Below are 18,487 nucleotides of genomic sequence, written 5' to 3'. Positions count from 1 at the left end.
CACTGCACAGCTGCCCATGTCCACAGTGAGTGAAGCATGAGGCCGAGGCAGTCCATGAGGCCCTGCAAGATGGGATCCACTCCTATTAACAGCGTCTCCCACATCACCTCCCACTCACTCTCCCTGCACCAGCCAAATGAACGTATCTCCTGAGCCCCATTCCCAGGCTTCTTTTCTGAGGGTAAACTTTTAGTACAGTTTTAGTTTATCGAAAAACTGAAAATACAGTGCAGAAGGTTAATGGTACCACCTCTCAGCTAGTTTCCACAAAGGTTAGCATAAACATGGCTTTGAATGTCTGTCACAATCAATGAATCTATGCTGACATATTGACTAATGTGTTACTCACTCTGTAGTTCTCCCCTAACATCTTTCTTCTGTCTGCAGATCCCACTCAAGATACTACGTTATGGGGCATGGTCATGCTGTGTGGGCTTCTCTGGGCAGTCATGGTATCTCAGACTTCCCTGGGTTTCGAGAACCTTCACAGAAGCATTGAGAGGTGCTGGTCAGTGATTTGTAGAACATCCTCAACTGCTTTGATTTGAAGCCATTTTCCAGCCTATGATCTTGGGCTTTTTACTCTGTTCAGAAGAAATGAATTAATTTACAATAAAAATAATTTCTGTAGTATTGAAAAAAAATACTGCTAATTACAATCTTCTCAACCTAATGATCCTGGGAGTTATTTAAAGAGAAGGAATGAACTTCAAGAGCAGTTAGAATTTGAGATAACAGCTAATCCTCCAATGGCGAGTTTAGAATCCAGGAAAAGTACAATTTCTAAAAGAAAAAAATACAGTAAGGAAGGAAGGAAAGAAAGTAAGCTATGAGAGGGAAGAAGAAAGAGGAGGAGAGAGAGAAAAAGGAGGTGTACCACCTCCACTGAACATTAGAGTTTTCAATTTTGGAAGAATAAGGACTTGGTAATAATAATCCAACTGTGTCCATTATTTTAAGGAGACTTCTAAGTACAAAGAGAGACGTTTGTTATGAAAGAAGTGGAAATACATCCTTAAGGGCCTTCATCCAGGGATAAACAAATAGCAGCCACAGAGGAACATGGAGCCTTTGAAAATCCATAAACATGAGTAGGAACAAAAAGTGTTAAAAGTTAGTGAGAAAGACAGAAACTGCACCACTGTGACATCCCCTGGATAACAGTAAGGTAGAGCCCCCTTGTGGCTGAGGGTTCAGTCTTGCATGGAGGGCGAGGGTGGGATCTGCTGTCTAGGAGCTTACCCAGGTGGCTTCAGGAGGGCCCCAGAGGCACAGATTAACCATGTTGTTTGACTCAATGTCACTGAGTTAAACTTGTGTTCCTGCTTGACAGTTTCCTATAGTATCAGATACCAGGCTACCTTGGAACTAAACCTGCCCTTGAGAGGACGAGGCAGTCTGTCACTGACCCACTCTCCTCCTCTTGGAACTACAGAATTTACATTCCTCAGGTCAACCATCTACCCAGCAGCTGACTTGGATGCCAAGCACAGTAGGAATGTGTGTTTTTTCTGAGGCATGGGTTTTAATCATAGGCTGATCCATGGGTGTTAGGTTTGAAGATAAATGGAGAGAGTAAGGGAGTGTAATGGTCAATCCTGTATGTCTACTTGGCCTGACTATGGTGCCCACATGATCAGTCAGCCTAGATGTTGCTGCAAAGACAGTTTAAAGATGTGATTGACACTGAATTCTGCAGACAGAGAGTCAAGCAGATTGCTTCCCATTATGTGAGTGGGCATCAGCAAATGAAAGGCCTTAAGAAATAAGACTGGGCTTCCCTCTGGAAAAGGGACCTCTGCCCATAGACTGCTTTACTTCAGCACTTTCCTTGGCCTCCAGCCTGCAATCTGCCCTGCACATCACGTTAAACTTGCTACTCTCCACAATTGGTGAGCCAGTTCCATTAAAATAAGTCTCTATCTCTCCCTCTCCCTTTCATCATTGCAAATCCACAGTTCAGAAGGTCCATCCTGACATGTGACCATCGTGATTCTACAGGTAGGTTGGGACACACTAGTGACAGAGAATTCGCTATGGTGCAGAGGCAATGAAGCCATCAGAGGTCTCTTCTCAGGCCTGAATAGAAGTCACCTTACCTTGGACTCTGGTTCCAGCAGGCCCATACTGCACACACACTCTGGTGACATTGCACTTGCTTCTCCCTGGCCAGGTTGGGATGTGCGCAGAAACAAAGATTTGCTCTTCTATCATCTTCAAACCTTGGGATGCTACTTTTTGAACTTTCAATGTAAGTGATGCTTGCAATTCATCCTCTCCAGAAAGGCAGATTGTCATCCAGGAGCACAATCAACAAGGAAATTATACTCAGAGAAAAGATAGATGCTTCAGGAAATTTATGAGAAAATCAAAGAATTCCCAGATGACCCCAGACATCTGTCAAGGTGGAATCTGTATTGAGGAGTGTCCACAGAATTGAACTCTGGCCAGTGCTCAAGTTTCTTTTCATATGACTGAGTCTCCTGGCTGAGCAGGACAAGGAGGTCAGCAGGATTATGTGGGGATCTCCATCTGGTCTCAGCAATATGTCCACAAGGTCACCTGTCTCGCTGGAGCTTGGCAGTGGCATGTCTGTCTTATCATCCCAGCACCCAGCACTATGACTCCTGGAAGATGGAAGATGGCTTGTGGTCTTTGTAGCCACTGTTCTACTTCAAGGCAGACCCTTGCAAATGGCAAGAAGTATGGAAAAAAGGAAAGTAAAAGAGAAAGTATAGGAGAAATGTGGGGAATTGTTGGCACAGAGCAACCTGTTTCCCATGCTCCTCTGGGCATCCTACAGAACTGCCAGATGGAAGGAAGGTCTTGCAATGCCTCTGTCCCTCAGTGCCTTTCTGAGGAGAGCAATTCTAACAGTGAACATTTTCCAGAAGTTAAAATCTTATGTGTAGCCGAATCTTCATTATTCACTTTCTGTATTTGCAAGTTTACTGCTTGCTAAAACTTACTTGTAACCTCCAAATCAGTGCCCACATGCACAGAGCCACCTGATCACTATGCACCAGCTGAGGCTGAATGAGGCCCCTGCCTTCCTATTTGTTCTTACGCTGTAAAAAGTTTCCTTTTTACTTCACCTGCCCATGGCCCTGTTTAAAACACCCTCCACACATCATGCTTAAGTGCTCTTGTGTTCCTGAGCAAAGGAAAGCTGAGATGGCCTCATGGAGAACAAACACATTACAGAATCTCCCTTCCAGCACTAGCTAGGGCACTGCTGGACCTGTCTCATGCTAACCAACTAGCAGCATGTATCAATTAAGGTGTCTCAAACAGAAACATGCACACCACAAGGTGACTTTTTGGTGGGTGACTGCAAGCAAGTGCAACCAGAGGCTGACAGGCACCTGGCCCTGCTGCACCTAGGATCAGCACTCCAAGGTTCCCTGGCTTAGGGTTCGAAGTGACTTTACAGAGCAGAACTTCTATGGGTAACAAGAACTATTAAACAGTTGACTACTAATTTGGGGCATCCTGATCCTGGCCTGGCACTGGATCCCATGGGCAGCAGCTCAGTGCTCATGGGGATGTGATGGAGCAGAGTCATCTTGAGTTAATGTCAATTGCTTCCCACATTGTTCTGTATAATCCTCCCAGCAATCCTGAAAAGTACGCCCTGTAGTTGCTCAGGACTTGAGTGGGGTTTCATGGGCTTTTAAGTGACTTGCCCAAGGTAATCACAGAACCAGTGACTACTGGGTCCAGAAGTCCAGCCCTCGCAGTCAGACCATGGAGCTCTTGGAGAACCCTGAGTGATACTGCCCACTCACTTTCCCTTCCTGCCTGGGCAGAGTCATGGGTGTCAGGGGACTAAGAGAGTGGGTACACTGAGACTAGACTGATGCTCCCATGCAAACAATATGTGAACCCTTGGGGACATACTCCACCCAGAGCACCTGGTGTGCACAGGCTCACTTCTATTTGTGTTTTGTGCTTCTGAGGTAGATTTTCACTTTGTGGTTACCACAACTTATATAAAAATCTTAGACAATTGTATGCAGATAACAACTTAATCTCAATCATATACAATGCTGTGCTTTGACTATCTCCTTAACACACACATTTTATGCTTTTGATGTCAACATTTCCATCACTTTGTACCAAGTATCTTGAAAATCTGTTTGATCTACAGTTTTCTTAAATATTTTTCTCTCTCCACATACTGGAGAGAAATATTGACTCAATGTTACTTACAGTATTGCTGTCTGTGCTTTTATATGTTTTATGTTGCAAATTAGTAATTTTGTTTGCCTTTTTCAACTTCACTCTCTTCAGCAGTTTCAGGGACAGACCTCGTGGTGGGGAACGTGGCTTTTCTTTGGGAGAGTCATCGCCTACTTCCTCCTCATTTCTGAAGGACAGTTTTGCTGGACAAAGTATTCTTGGCTAGTGAGTTTTTCCTTTTTTCCCCTTTATCACATTGAATTTATCCTCCTGCTCTCACCTAGCCTACAGGGCTTCTGAAGAATAAGTTCTTGAGTGCCACCTTGGGGCTCCTTTATCTGGGATAAAGAGGGATGTTTTTAAAGCACCACAGTTTCTGTGCAGTGGAGAGAAGCATAGTATCAAAGAGTGACAGGGTTCTTCCTGTACCTGAAACCTGCCAGGTGAAAACTGTGCCAGGAGCACAGTGTAGAACAGGGCAGACATTATGGCTCAGCAGATCTGAGTGGGGTGGTTGAGCTATTCTTTATACCACCAGCATGGAGGCAGGAAATGTTCTCTCTCACTCGTGTTCTCTCTCTCTCTCTCTCTCTCTCTCTCTCTCTCTCTCTCTCTCTCTCTCTCTCTCTCTCCTTGTTTTTTTAAATTGTTGTTCTGACCAAAAAGACAGAAAATGATCTTAGTCTGGGATAAGCAAAATTTTTTAAAAATGTAGTTGGAAGGAATCCTATGTGATTCCATTCCTCTAGCCACTGTGGAACAGCCACAAACTTAATGGAATTAGGAACATTGCATTTGAATCAATTTAAACTTGAAATAAATTTGTAGCAGGTATCCAAGAAAATTAAGTCCTACAAGAAACTTCACACTGAGTTGCTAGTGTCACCCAGCATGGACCTCAGTGATGCTTCTTAAGACATCTGAAAGTCCGAAAAAGGAGAAAAGAAATCTGCCTCTGCTTCCTGCTCCAAGGTCTTGTTTTATTTAAGAAAGTGAATCAAATCTGATCTACTGTTGTCAGTAGACAGAAATTTTAGTAAACACATAAAAAGACATCCACTGCAATCTGGTTAATTTTAAGCACACCACAAAAGCATGGTTATATAAAAAATGAAGAATAATACATTTTAGAATATTAGAATATTTACCTATTTAAGCCATATGAGTGATATGCGTCTGTGGCTTCAGGGGCTGTGGCTGATTTGAAGCAGCAGCAGAAGGGCTGAGATGTTGTGTTACAAATGCAGGGGTCACAAAGCCAAGGATTTGCACTTTCTGGCCTTTGCAGAGGGCCTCCCTACCTCTGGAAAAGCTCCATAAGTACAGGAAACGGGTTTGCTCAATGGTGTATCACAGGTGCTGAGCAAATAGTTGAGGCAGGAATGGATGAATGGTGCCTTCAGGCAGAAGGTGTTCTGTTTTGCAGCTTTAAAAGAGAGAGAGATTGAGGAACCTGAGTCAACACATCCCATATTCGTATTGCACCTGGAACACAGAAAGTTCTGTGCACCAGCAGTGAAACCTTTATGTCTCTACTGATTAAGAAAACACCAGATGTTCATAAGAGTTTGTCCCATTCTTCAAGTTCCAGAACCACAGGAATAAGGGGACATTAGAGCAAGTTGATGAGGTTTGCTCTTGAGAACTGGGAAGCTGGAGAAACCATCCAAGTCCCCACATCTCCTGGATTCCTCAGGAGTCTCAGTTCCAGTCCTCTCCCAGCGGTACAGGTGCACTTACAGATTTATGTAGCTTGGTTCACAGGTCATGTTTTCCAGGGGAATGAGGCTCTGGAACAGTCAGGTTATTGTCCCAAGTCCCTTTTATCTGAAGATTATTGCTTTTATAATCAATGCTTTTTCATCTTAATGCATACTGAAAAAGTTGTGAATTTGCAGGCAAGAGGACGAGTCAGGAAGCAGAAGTGAGAAAAGCCATTTGAAATGGAACAAGAAATGTAAACTACAATGATCCAAGTACTACGGGCATGAAAAGTGTGTTTGCCAGAAAATGACCTGATTTCTAAAAATGAAGGATATTTTCTCCTCAGCAATCAATGGCAGCTCTAGGAATTTTGGCAAATATGGTTAAAAAACAATTTGCCTTTCTTAAGAGCTAAACTTTGTGGTTTTTTTTTTCTTTTTTCTGAGATATCTGTAAAATTTTTATTTCGTTTTTCAAGATTAATTTTTAGGGATGGGGTTGCAGCCCAGTGGTACAGTGCTTGATTGCCTTGCATGTGTGAGGCCCTGGTTTTGATCCTCAGCACCACATAAAAATAAATAAAATTAATTTTAAATTTTACTATTGGTACAGGAATCCATTCTTCTTATTGCAAATTAGATCATCACAATGTCTGTTATTCTGCATTTCCAAACTTCCTCCCTCAAACATCCCCAATTATTACCATTACTATGGTATCTCGAGTGGTTTTACCCACCTTAACAATACTTTTATAACCGCATGGATATAAATATAGAAAATACTTTGCATTATTCCATGTTTATCACACAGAGCAATAATAATTTATAATAATGTGCTTGTTTCATTCCACACTTTGTTTTTCAGCAGAAGGATTTTTAAAAGTGATTCATTTTTTAAAGCAGATAGAAAAGAGATTAAAAGATAGACTTTATTTAATCTTTTGGAAGCTGTTTAGTTCCCCTCCTAGGCATCTGCTATTTGTTGTCCATTCATCCTTCACCTGATGGGCCTTGGGTCTTAGGGCTTCTTGCTGTTGTAATGTAGAGCATTCTTACTTGTCATATGCATGTGAGTCATATGTTCATTCTTCCTGGAATTTGAGCTGTTAGGGCATGGGGAAGCATGAACATGGTGGGTTTGGCTCTATTAACTGCCATCCCCTGGAACCTGGTAACTCACCTCAACAGCAGTGTGCATGAGTGCTGACCCTTGGTGGCACCTTGGATTCTCCCACAGTACCTGCCTTGACATTGTCAGGCCTGTGCAATCCTACCTTGCTGGTGCTGGGGTAGAGAGGCACCCAAGGCTCTGTGAGGTGGCCATCACTAAGTTGATTGGCTGTTTTTATTTGACTTTTTACCTGCTGAAGGCTCACACTTCTCATTTTCTGTTTCTTGGTCTTTTTACAGTTATTGTAAGAATTCTTTGTGTACCATCATCCCAGCTTAGGGCTGGATTCCTGTCCTTTGTCATGCAAGTTCAAACTTGCTGGTATGGCTATATTTAACTTTTGATTCCCTTTTATGAATTTTGCTTTTGTATGAATCTGTTTAAAAAGCTGGCCCTCCTCCATGCTTAGCAGATACACATCACATGCTTTTCCAATAAATGTAACATTTCCCTCTTTTGTATGACTACTAGTTCACTGGACTGTGGGTTGTGGAACAAGCACAGGCTCACCGTCAGGCAATCCCATCTATGGAAGCATCTGATCTTTCTCAACTACGTGAAAACTGGCAATCACATTGTGTACTATTGTATCTGATGGCATAAAATCATAAGCTCTGCTCTTCAGTGACTTTGTAAAAGTATCACAAACCCCCAGCCTGCCTGTGGACTGAGACCCAGCTGGACTTGATGCTACTTTCCATGACCCCTAGAGGCCCAAGTAGATTAAAAGGCACACATTAACATATGTCATCTGTCTCCTTTCCATTTCCTACAAATATCTCCTTGATAAAAATGGAAATTCACCATATCTCATTCTCCAATCTCACTCTTCAATAACAGGAATCAGGACTCCCTGGTGTTACAGCTGACTGTGGGGCAAAGGCAGGAAACAAGCAAGATGTCCCCAGAGCCTCTGGTGGAGCCTAAAGTCAGGAAGCACTAAAAGAAAACCAAAAATGCAGAGTCCTGCAAAGTGATGGAATATGTCAAGGGACACAACACCCAAAAAAATGCATGGGGACAAAACTCTAGCAAAGGGGCAAGGGGACACAAAGTGTGGGTCAATAATATCCAGGTCAATATCCACTCCAAGACATGTATCCAGGAGTCATACAACATAAGCAGGTAAGTGGGTCATGTAGAGGGTCCCCTCTCCTGGAAGTACTCTGAGTGACCAGCAGACAGTCCACCCTCAAGGAGGAGGTTCCATCCCTGTTCCTTGCTCCTCCAGGATTGGCCCTGCATGGCACCTACTCCAATGTGCACAATACAAAAGGGAAAAGGATGAAGGAGGACCTGCAGAAGGCAGTGACTGGATTCAGTTCCTGTCCCATGCCTGATGAACTACATGCTTAAGATGTCCATCTCTGTGGCTGACGTCAGTCAGAGGAGACACTAACAGAGCAGAGGAGACTACCTGTCCTGACTACCTATTCCAGTTTCCACACACCCAGCCTGGTCACACTGCTGGGTAGACCTCTTCTGGTTCCTGGGGCTGCCTGATTTATAATCATTTTTGTTTTGCTCAAATAAACTCTGTTTAAGCTTGTCCAGGGGTTTTCCCTTTTAAGAAGAGTCACCCATGTCCTGGAGAAACCTGACTCATGCTGCCTTAGTGGGGTAAAGGAGGCTGACAGCAGCAGTGTAGTCAAGGTGATGGCAGGAAGCCTCAAAACCAGAGCATGGAAGGGGTCTCTGCAGTCTTTTACCCAAAACACCAATAGGAATGTGTTCAAGAGAAAACCTTCAGGTAAAGGGACACTCTACGACATGCCTGATCAGCATTCCTCAAAACCACCCAGTTCATCAAAAAAAAAAAAAGGAAACTCTGGTACACAGTGGAGCCAGCCTATAATCCCAGCTGGGGTTCAGGCAGGAGGATCACAAGTTCATGGCCAGCCTCAGCAACTTGGTGAGATCCTATCTCAAAATACAAACCAGAAAGGGCTTCAAATTTAGCTTGAAGCTAGAGTACACCTGGGTTCAATCCCCAGGACCAAACCAAACAAAAAACTAACAAAACACAAAAACTGAGAGACTTCCAAAGTCCCAAGGAGCATAAGGAGGCATGATGGATCCTGGAGGGGGTCCTGGGACACAGAAGGACGCCTGGATTACTCAGGCACCTATCTGAATACTAATGCTTTCACATGGTTTCAGCATTGGGAAAAAATGTACCCACTCATGTATGATGGGAATCTGGTGTTGGAGTTATGGGAGCTCTCTGTACTGTGTGCAGATCCAAAAAAACAATTATCAAATTTAAAAGCTTCCTTAAGAAAAACAAGAAGGTGCTGGACTGTAACCTCATGCCATTAACAACTCAACAGCCAGACTGGAAGCTGCATGCAAGGAGCACAGCTGGCCCTGGGCAGTACCAGGAGGGTTTGATGAGGACAGCCAGGCAAGAAGTTGCTGGTACACCAAAACCAACAGAGGGCACCACCCATGCTCACTTCCCCAAGATGAAGAACAGGAGAGTCACTCAAGAGACTGAAAGGTGCACAGCACTGTGTAGGTTATGACATCCATCTATGGTCCTGCCTTCTTCCTTGCTGGATTCTTCTTATGCACTGACTGAGGAAAGATTCTCTAGCTTTAGTACCTAGAAACAATTTGCTCCCAACTGTAAGACTTTCTCCAAGGTCTCAGTAACAACCCAAGTACTTCTGCTACCCTAGTCTTCTCGTGTTTAAAATGAGAGTAACATCCCCAAACCCCACCAGTGTTATGACGTCCAGAGTGAATATCTAGGCAAAGTACTTGGAGTCTTACTAAAGCACAATACAAATGAAAAGTTTCATCAGCATGGCTGGTAACAATGATGACGCAGCCATGCACTCAATATTGGAAATTCAATATCTGATACTTATCTAAGGACCAGATGAACAGCAAGTGCGATTGCCTCATTCACATCTTCCAGAACATATTCAATGAGTGTTGCTTGTTTATCAAGGGCTGTTTAAAGGGACAGGTACCACATTGCACTACTGGCTTTCCTAGTTAATGAGAAATGTTCACATGCTAATTCAAGGTCTTTATACATCACAAAGCCTGATAACATCACCAAATATGCAAGTACTCTGAGGTTTCCCTGCTGCTCCTCTTGGCCCATTACAAGTACCAGCCCTCAGAAGAAACAACTTTCACCAAGGATTGCTGTGAGGCCACAGAGAGCATGGGGCCAGCCCTCTGTGATCTTGGCTCCTTTCCATTTGCCTGTTTCTGCAAGGATGTTATTCTCTTTATTCTCCTGCTGAAGTTCCATTCCTTCTCTTTGTCTCATCATAAATTAACGTATAAACCCCTATGGGAATGTCATTGTCACTGTCAAGCAGTAGCACCCATTCTCCCTTGATTCAAAAAAAGAAATGACAGCCAGAGGAAGGAGATCTCACAATGAATAATAACATTATCTGGCCCAAGAGCTCCACGCCCCTCTTGGCCTGTTCCCTTCAGCTCTAACAAAGATCCCACTGTGCAGTCTCACCCACAAGCTTGATAATATGCTAATGTAATTTTCCACTATAGAAATCAGAAACAGCTGGATTTTAAGATTTCCATTTGTAGTCAGTTCAGACCCTTCTTAGCTTCTGTTCCATTACCATTTTTGATCACAGAGCAGCACTCAAAATTTGCTTTTGTAGTTTAATCCAGAAATCAACAGCACTCCCTCTACACAGTGATGGCTTATCAAACCCTCTCTTGTGTTGTGGTGGGTGTCAGTGCATCTTTCTTAATAAGCCCTATGGCACCTCGTGCAGGGTCACACCTTCAGGATGTCTGCTAAAGACATTTCTGACAGTTCTGGTAACCAGGAATCTGTCCCCACCTCATTGCCCCAAATTGGGAACAAAAGCAGGTTGTTTTCTTAGAAATGTCAACACTGCACCTAAATCTGAAGCAAATTTAAAGTGAAGTCAACAAGGTAAATGTCACTTTAAATTATGCCTTGGGCTTCAATCTTAACAAAGTCCATACATGCTAAGTGAAGCAGGAGCTGATGCTGTCTTTCACCAACAACATGAGAAACAGCCCATGTTTCCAAGTGTTAGCTTGCAGGAATAATGAGTGAGGTTGTGCTCTCCACAGTGGCCATCCTCACTTGACAAATATTTAAATGTCCTTGTTACACAGAGACCCGCAATTTTGTGAAGAAGCGATACATTCTGTGGTTTCATACACAAAGGACTTCGCTGAGGAAACTGCCACATTGTGAGTTTTTAGGGGTCCTTCTCATTAGGAAGGACCTTGCTGTAGAAGGACCCAGATCCTGACACTGAGAGGCTACTGTTAACTGGCTACAATTAACTTCCTCACTTGTTTTAACAAATCTTCAACTACTGCCATGCTTGGTTTGGTGGTGCTGTGGGGACACAGATACTCAAGACACCACCCCTTTCTTCATGGGTTTTAAAGTGTAGAAAGCAAACCCCTGGACATAAGCACTCTGCAAGACAGCCAGACACAAATTCGGGCAGAAACAGGTGTGGGGGAAGTGAGGAGGCTGGGCCTTCTCCACATGGAGGCAGTGCTTGCCTGAGCACTGAGGTAACAGCTCTGGGAGGAACTAGAGCCAGGAGACATGGCCACCTGAACAGGGCAGGAAGGGAAGACAGAGGCATTGTGGATGGGAAGGGCAACCAGAAGAGCACTCTGTGGGGGAGCTGGGCACATGCTGGGCCCCAATGGCAAGGGCACAGGGGAGCAGGACCCCATAAGAGAGAGGAAGACACTGACTGACTAGATGCACCCAGGTCCAAGAAAGTGTGCTTTTACCTCTAAGAAAGAAGGAAACCTGGAGGAGCTGGGCAGCAATGCAGCAAGACCATAGCTGGGCTTTGGGCAGAGGCTCCTGTGATCTGCTGAATCAAAGAGGGAGCCAGTGAGCAGCCACACACAGAGCACAAGTCCTGAAACCTTTCAAAAAGGCCAAAAGGAGCAAGGTACTCAGACCACCATTCAAGGTGCTAGGACATCTGGCACTCTCAGCCATTCACAAACCTATTCCAACTGGAACATAATTACATGATTTTGTATTGTAACAAGTACAAAGAAGCATGAACCAAACAGGGCAGAGGAAGCTACCGAAGTTGGAGGAGGATGATTGAGTATGAACTTGGGACTGTGCCAAATGGGCAGCTAGAGCCAGAACTACACATTACAGGTACAGGACAGCACAGCACAACACAGCACAGTGCAGAGTGTTTGCAAAATCAGATACTGAGGGAAAAAGTAAACCATGGAATAGTGTTTACAACATGAACCATCAAAATGTAAATACTGTGTGTTATTTGCATGCTATTTATGGATGCATATGTCTATTTAGGAGGCTTTGGTTTTTAAATTAAAATACACATAAAGCAAATGAGAACCCATTAATGTGTTCATTACCACTTGGAATACTGTATTTCTCAAAACAAAAGAAAGAAGTAAAGGAGCACAGAAAAATGGAGGGAAAGAGGGTCAGTTTTATGGAGCACAATGAGGCCCACTCAGGTAAAGAAGGAGGAAAGGGATCTTGAGGGTGGGAGGATCTAGAAAGAAGGTGGAACTGGAGACAACATTTGCCCAACTTAAAAATGGAATCAGAAATGTTGCCCAGTGTCATTAACCATCAAAGATACTCAAATCATCCCACAAGAAAGAACACCTACCTCTTAGGACAGCCTCTATCAAAGGGTTGAGAGAAGGAAACCCTACCTCTGTAGTTGATGGGGATAAGGGCAAATGGCATAAGAATCTAAAAAAAAAATCAAACAGAACTACCAGATGACCCATCAAGCCCCCTTCTAGGTTCATATCTACAGAAAGTGAAACCAGGACCTTATAGGACACCACACCCCACATCAGTGCAGCAGTATTTACAGGACCCTGGGCAACTGGCCCACTGCTCAAAAAGTTGTCCCCATCCTCTCTGCATACTTCCACAAGCTCCATATGGCCCACCCTGGACACCCAGGTGGTTCCTTGCATGCCTCCCCAGAGACATGTTCTTCAGCCTTGGGGAAGGGTGGCCTTTTGGGTTTGTCTGGTTTTGGTTCTCCTCCATCAGCACCCATATACCTGTGGGGTTCTCTCACTGGCACGGTCTTTCATCAGAGCTCAGTTATTTTATACTCAACTCCTGTCCCATACACCAGGCTCTCCTGCCATCCTCTGCCCAGACTACTCTCCCCTCTAGCTTATAAACACTGGACAGAAATCCTTACTCCACCAATGGCTAGGCCTCTGTGCCTGGCTCTGCACTATGGTAAAATGCATCCATCAGTATTTTATCAGAGAGATGTCTTAGGTATGTCCTCCATGGTGAACTCTAGAAAATATTTACCCCACCTTGCCCATAACAATTATTTTGTTAGTCAGATGTCATCACCATGACCAAGATACCTGACAGGATCCACTTAGCGGAGGAAGAGTTTATTTGAGGTCATGTTTCTTAGATTCTGTCCATGTTTGGCGCAGTCCACTGCTCCAGGTCTGAGGTGAGGCAGAACATCATGGCAGAAGTATGTCATGAAGAAAATTTGCTGGGCTCATGGCAGCCAGGATACAGAGAGGTAGAGGGGAGGGGGGGGGGTGTCTGGGGCATGCAGCTCAGTTGGTAAAGTGCTGCCTCTTGTACACCAGGTCCTAGTTTCAATCACCAGCCCCACCAAAAACAAGAGAGACAGAGAAAAAGAGAGAGAGAGAGAGAGAGAGAGAGAGAGAGAGAGAGAGAGAGAGAGAGAGAGAAAGTGGACCAGGGACAGATCATTCAAGGCCACATGCATAGTGACCTATTTCCTCCAGCCACATCCACCAAAGTTACCACCCATTGGTTCTTTTAAATTATTAAATCATCAGACATATTATCCCACCCATGAGTTACAGCCCTCCTCATCTAAGCATCTAGCCTGTGAACCACCTGCATGGCCTCATGAGGAAAGTTGTGTGGCTGGAACTGCATGTCCTGCACACTCTCTTTACTTAATCCTACCAAAGGCCCTCAAGATGTGCCACATTCTATTTTTACAAACATGAGATCTGAGGCTTATGGAAATTAACTTAATGATATTTGCACAGGAAGCCAATGTGCCAGAATTCAAACCTGGGCAGGACCCCCCCATGGCCTACAGTCTTAGTGCTGGTTTACCATGTCACTTCCAATGTCTGTGTTCCCTGGGGTGGAGGGGTGATTTTTAAACCCAGAGGAACCCTATAAATTACTATTCAAGTCTTCCACTTTTGGATATGATGAAAGGAAGCCACAGAAACCACCTGTTCCAAGGTCACCTGGAGTCCCTGTCTGAGCCTGGGCCCAACGTGGCTGCTTGAGATCCATTAAAGGCTCTCACTCCACCAGCCCCTCTGCACAGCTACCTGCCTCACCTGTAGAATGAGCAAAGGAGGTCACAGAGGCCTTACAGCCCCCTGGGCTGCATGGACCCCTCAGTGAAGTCGAGCATGTCTGCCCTGAATCCAAGCTTTACAAGGCCCTGCTGTTCTGTCATATAGGCCAACCTTTCAGGGTCAGTCCACTGACACAGTCTTCGCTCCACCATCTTTATGGAGCTTCTGGAGGTCCTGTCACCAGCTTCATGTAGCCAAGTCAATTGTGGATGCAGGCACACTCCATGCATGCTTGCAAGGCTGCCCTCTGGCCTATGCTTTCTCCTCCTCAGTTTTCCCATCTGGAGGATAGGGACAGTAGAAGTGTGTACTTCAGAACGCTCTTGTAAAGTTTCCCAGATCACACACTGAGTGCTCGCCTGCTCCCCAGCAGAGGCTCATGAAGTTTATGTATTAATCCATTGCCACTCTTCTCCACTGTCCTGTCCACATGGGCCATGAAGAGGCGAGAGGAGTCCCTCACTGGATGTGGCAATAGCTTGCATGTGCCAGGGACTTGGCTGGTGGCTCCACTCCTCTGGTGTCATGGTGACAATGAAATGCCTCTCCTTCTGGAACACACAGAGTCCTGTCCCTTCATGGTTCTCATACTGGTAACCAGGCAATCGGCAGTGATCACACTCAAGGAGAATACTGCTCGGGCTCCAATGGCTCCACCTGCCATTGTAGCAGGTTCAAGGGCATAGCTCACCCTTGAAGAGCTATGCCCTTTACCTGCCACCACTCCAGAAAATTAGGTTTTTTTTTCTTTCATTTGAAGTTACTTGCAGGCTTTGATGAGCTAAGAACTCCCTAAGTAAATAACAACTTGTGCATTAGGCCAGGTGCACGCATTTGAAGTGCATTTGAGTGACAGTGTGTCCCAGAAGGCTCTGCAGCAGGAGGGCAAGCATGGGCTGCATGTTTCTCAGGAGCTGCTCAGGGGACCTGAAGAGTGCCCTCTCAGGCCCCCTTTCTGCTGCCTCACCTCAGCCCCACTCCAGATGTCAGGCTAATATGTCCATGAAACCCAGGACCTGACACAGAGCCTAGAGAGGAACTATTATAAAACTACTTACACATCTGGATTTCTAAAAATGGGTTCCTATGCCAAATATAACCTTATTTACTCATTGCACTTATTCAATGTGATGGAACAGATGATCTAGAAGTAGACAAGTGGAGGAGGGTCCCTCCTGCCCCACCCATCAGCATAGTGGTCCCACACCCTTGTCCATAGAGCGCCAGGGCCCTCTGAGGCTCGAGGGTCACTCACTGTGGCTCAGGTCCTGTGTTTGCTTCCACAATATTCCCATTTCTCCTCAGTATAATGGAAGCTTTAGCAAATAGCCAACATTCAAAGAAAAAGAGAGTGATTTATCTACTAGTGAAAAAAAAAATCAACTGACTTACCACTTAATTTTATTCAACCTAGTTCTAAAAGAAAAGTCATAGCATTTCATAAAAATATATAATTCAGTAACATAAAATTAGAAAGACAGAAATTCAGACAAATGGAAAATAATAAAAATAATGATAATGTAATGTATCTGGAGACACTCTAACCATCAAATATTAGTCAATGGGGTTTCTAATAGACAGAGCATAGAAGAAAATAGAACTAAAAGGTTCACAGAGCCTCTATGTATGAAACAAACCAGTGCAGCTTCTCCTTAAAGCCAGACTGAGGAGCCACCCCAGGAGGCCATAGCCAGCAGAAGGTCCAGAGTTTTCTCACCAGAGAGACAGCCAAGATCACAGAAGGTGCTGCGCATGCAGTGAGTCAGAGAGCTGTGGGTTCCAGCTCTTCTTTTCACCAAGGCAGCAACATCTTGGAGAGTCACTGGGAGTTCTGAGGCTCAGTTATCAGGGAACACAGGGAGAGCAATGGCTGGTTCCGTGCCCTTGCCCCCTTTCTAAGATTCGCCACCAGCATCATTTGACAGTCTGGCTTCTGCTAAGTGGAACATGGGGAGTGGGAATATATAAATATTCAGCTTTAAAGAAGAGTAAAATTATGGAATTTTCCAGTAAATGTTTGAAGTTGGAAAATATCATGCTAAGCAAAATAAGCCAATCCCAAAACACAAAACACCTATTTTTTTTCCTAATATGCAGATACTAATTCTCAATAAGGCAGGGGGCAATGGGGAAGAATAGCATTACCTTAGATTAGGTAGAGGGAAGTGATGGGAGGAGAGGGGAGGAGATGTGGGGATAGAAAATATAGTAGAAGGAAACAGACATTTTTACTGTATGTATATATGTGAATGCATGACCAATATGATTCTACAACATGTACACTCAGAAAAATGAGAAATTATTTCCCACCTATGTATGATATATCAAACTGCATAAGTGCATTCTACTTTCATATGTAACTGAAACAAACAAACAAAAAAGAACTAGAGCAGAGCATGCAGACTCTAATTCCATTTTCCCTTCCTGCCATAACTCTCTGAAAATGACCCTATTAGCAATATAGGAATGCATTTCTTTGTGTCCATTTTGTATTTTATGTATATGGAGTTATATAGTGAAAGAAGTAACTTCTTAACTTCAACATTGTTTGTAAGAATCCACATGTCCCACTGTCTAAAGCCCAAGACTCTTCATCTCCTTTTGATAGGCTCCAATTGTGTTTTTTTTCTATATTTGTGTTTTTTACTGCAAAGATGGTTGTTCTGTGTTAAGATATTTAATATTTTCTATAAAGTCTTCCTTTACTTCATCTACTTCAGATAATAAAGTAAATATTTTATTTCTTTCTCCTTCTAATTTTTTAAATTGGGGCATTTAATTTAGCACTGTGAACCTGTTACTTCTAAGCTCTTTTTGGTTGATCATCTAAGTGAACACCAATTTCTGATTCACTCTTAATTTTCAATTCCAAGTTACCATAATCTTTTAGGTCTTCTCCAAGCACAGAATCCCAATCTTTCTTCTGCACCAAGTGTTCAGTCAGAGATTAAATATGATTTTCTTTGTCTCTTTGATCTTGTTCTGCATATACAGTAGAGTCTTCCAATGTCATTTTCTGTTTATTAAGGTTATTCACTTTTTCTTTCAGCTTCTTGTAAAAGTTGTTTCTGACTATCCTGAAGTTGGGAATTTTCTTTCAAAACCTCTTTAATTGCTACATTAAACCCTCCTACATTCATTTGAAATATTCTCAAGGTTGTTTCACCTTTGGCTATTAGTAACTTGAGGGGTTTGGATTCATCTTCTAGGGACTTAATCCTTCTTGATATATCTGCCATAAATTCATCCTTTTGAGAATGTTTAGTTTTCTCTTCTTTTAGATCTTTTTCTATAAAGAGTATTTCATCCCCTAGTTTAGATTTAGAACTATCGAGCTTTTCATGAATTGCCTTCAAATTTTCTGCTTCTATGGACTTCTTCTCCAAAATGGCATCCTTTAAAGATGACTCTAAGCCTTCATACTCTTTTTGAACAAGGCTAACTTTCTCAAGTAGTTGACATTTTTCTTCAATTAGTCCAGCAAGTTTTAGAGCAAGCTGTTTTTCCTCTTCTCACATAACACCTGCTTCTAACACAGTGACAACATCTCCACAGAAACAAGAGTACAGCAAAAAATCCAATAACTGCATATATCACCAACTCCCAAGGATATCAATAAGGATAAGGGCCTGGTTTTATATCAGCAGACAATGATGCCAAAGGCCTGCATACTTCTTCTAGGATGAGCCCAAAATACAGCTGAGGGGCACCCCCTGACCACTCTATCATGCTAAGGCTGCTTTGCCTACTACTGCTGCAGCCACAGCCTGCCCAGCCACAACCAAACAGGCTGTGGACACTCAGATATTTGGTGAGGAACTCAAACCTGCACCAGGGAATGGAGCATACCATTGTGAAGCAGCTGCAAGCGGGACAGGTGGAGCTGTGGGCATAGACCTGGGAAGCTAGTCATAGGCTACCAGGAGCCTAGCACACTCAAGTGCCTGTCAGGGAAGTCTTGGCCCCTTCACTATGCTGTGCATTCTGAAGCAGTGCAGGTTCCAGTCTGTCGCAATTGAGCAAGAGAAGACTCCTCTCC

At 43.7% G+C, this 18,487-nt stretch overlaps 1 pseudogene; it reads right to left on the bottom strand.

The window, feature by feature from the left end:
• Window positions 1–18,177, bottom strand: part of LOC114079437 (melanoma inhibitory activity protein 2-like) — a 58,612-nt pseudogene extending 40,435 nt beyond the window's left edge.
• Window positions 18,178–18,487: the final 310 nt, after the last annotated feature.

The sequence above is a fragment of the Marmota flaviventris genome, chromosome 3 (genome assembly GCF_047511675.1).
Source record: "Marmota flaviventris isolate mMarFla1 chromosome 3, mMarFla1.hap1, whole genome shotgun sequence".
Classification (NCBI taxonomy): Eukaryota; Metazoa; Chordata; class Mammalia; order Rodentia; family Sciuridae; genus Marmota; species Marmota flaviventris.
The sequence above is the reverse complement of the archived record's forward strand: the minus strand, read 5'-3'. Positions and strand labels throughout refer to the sequence as shown.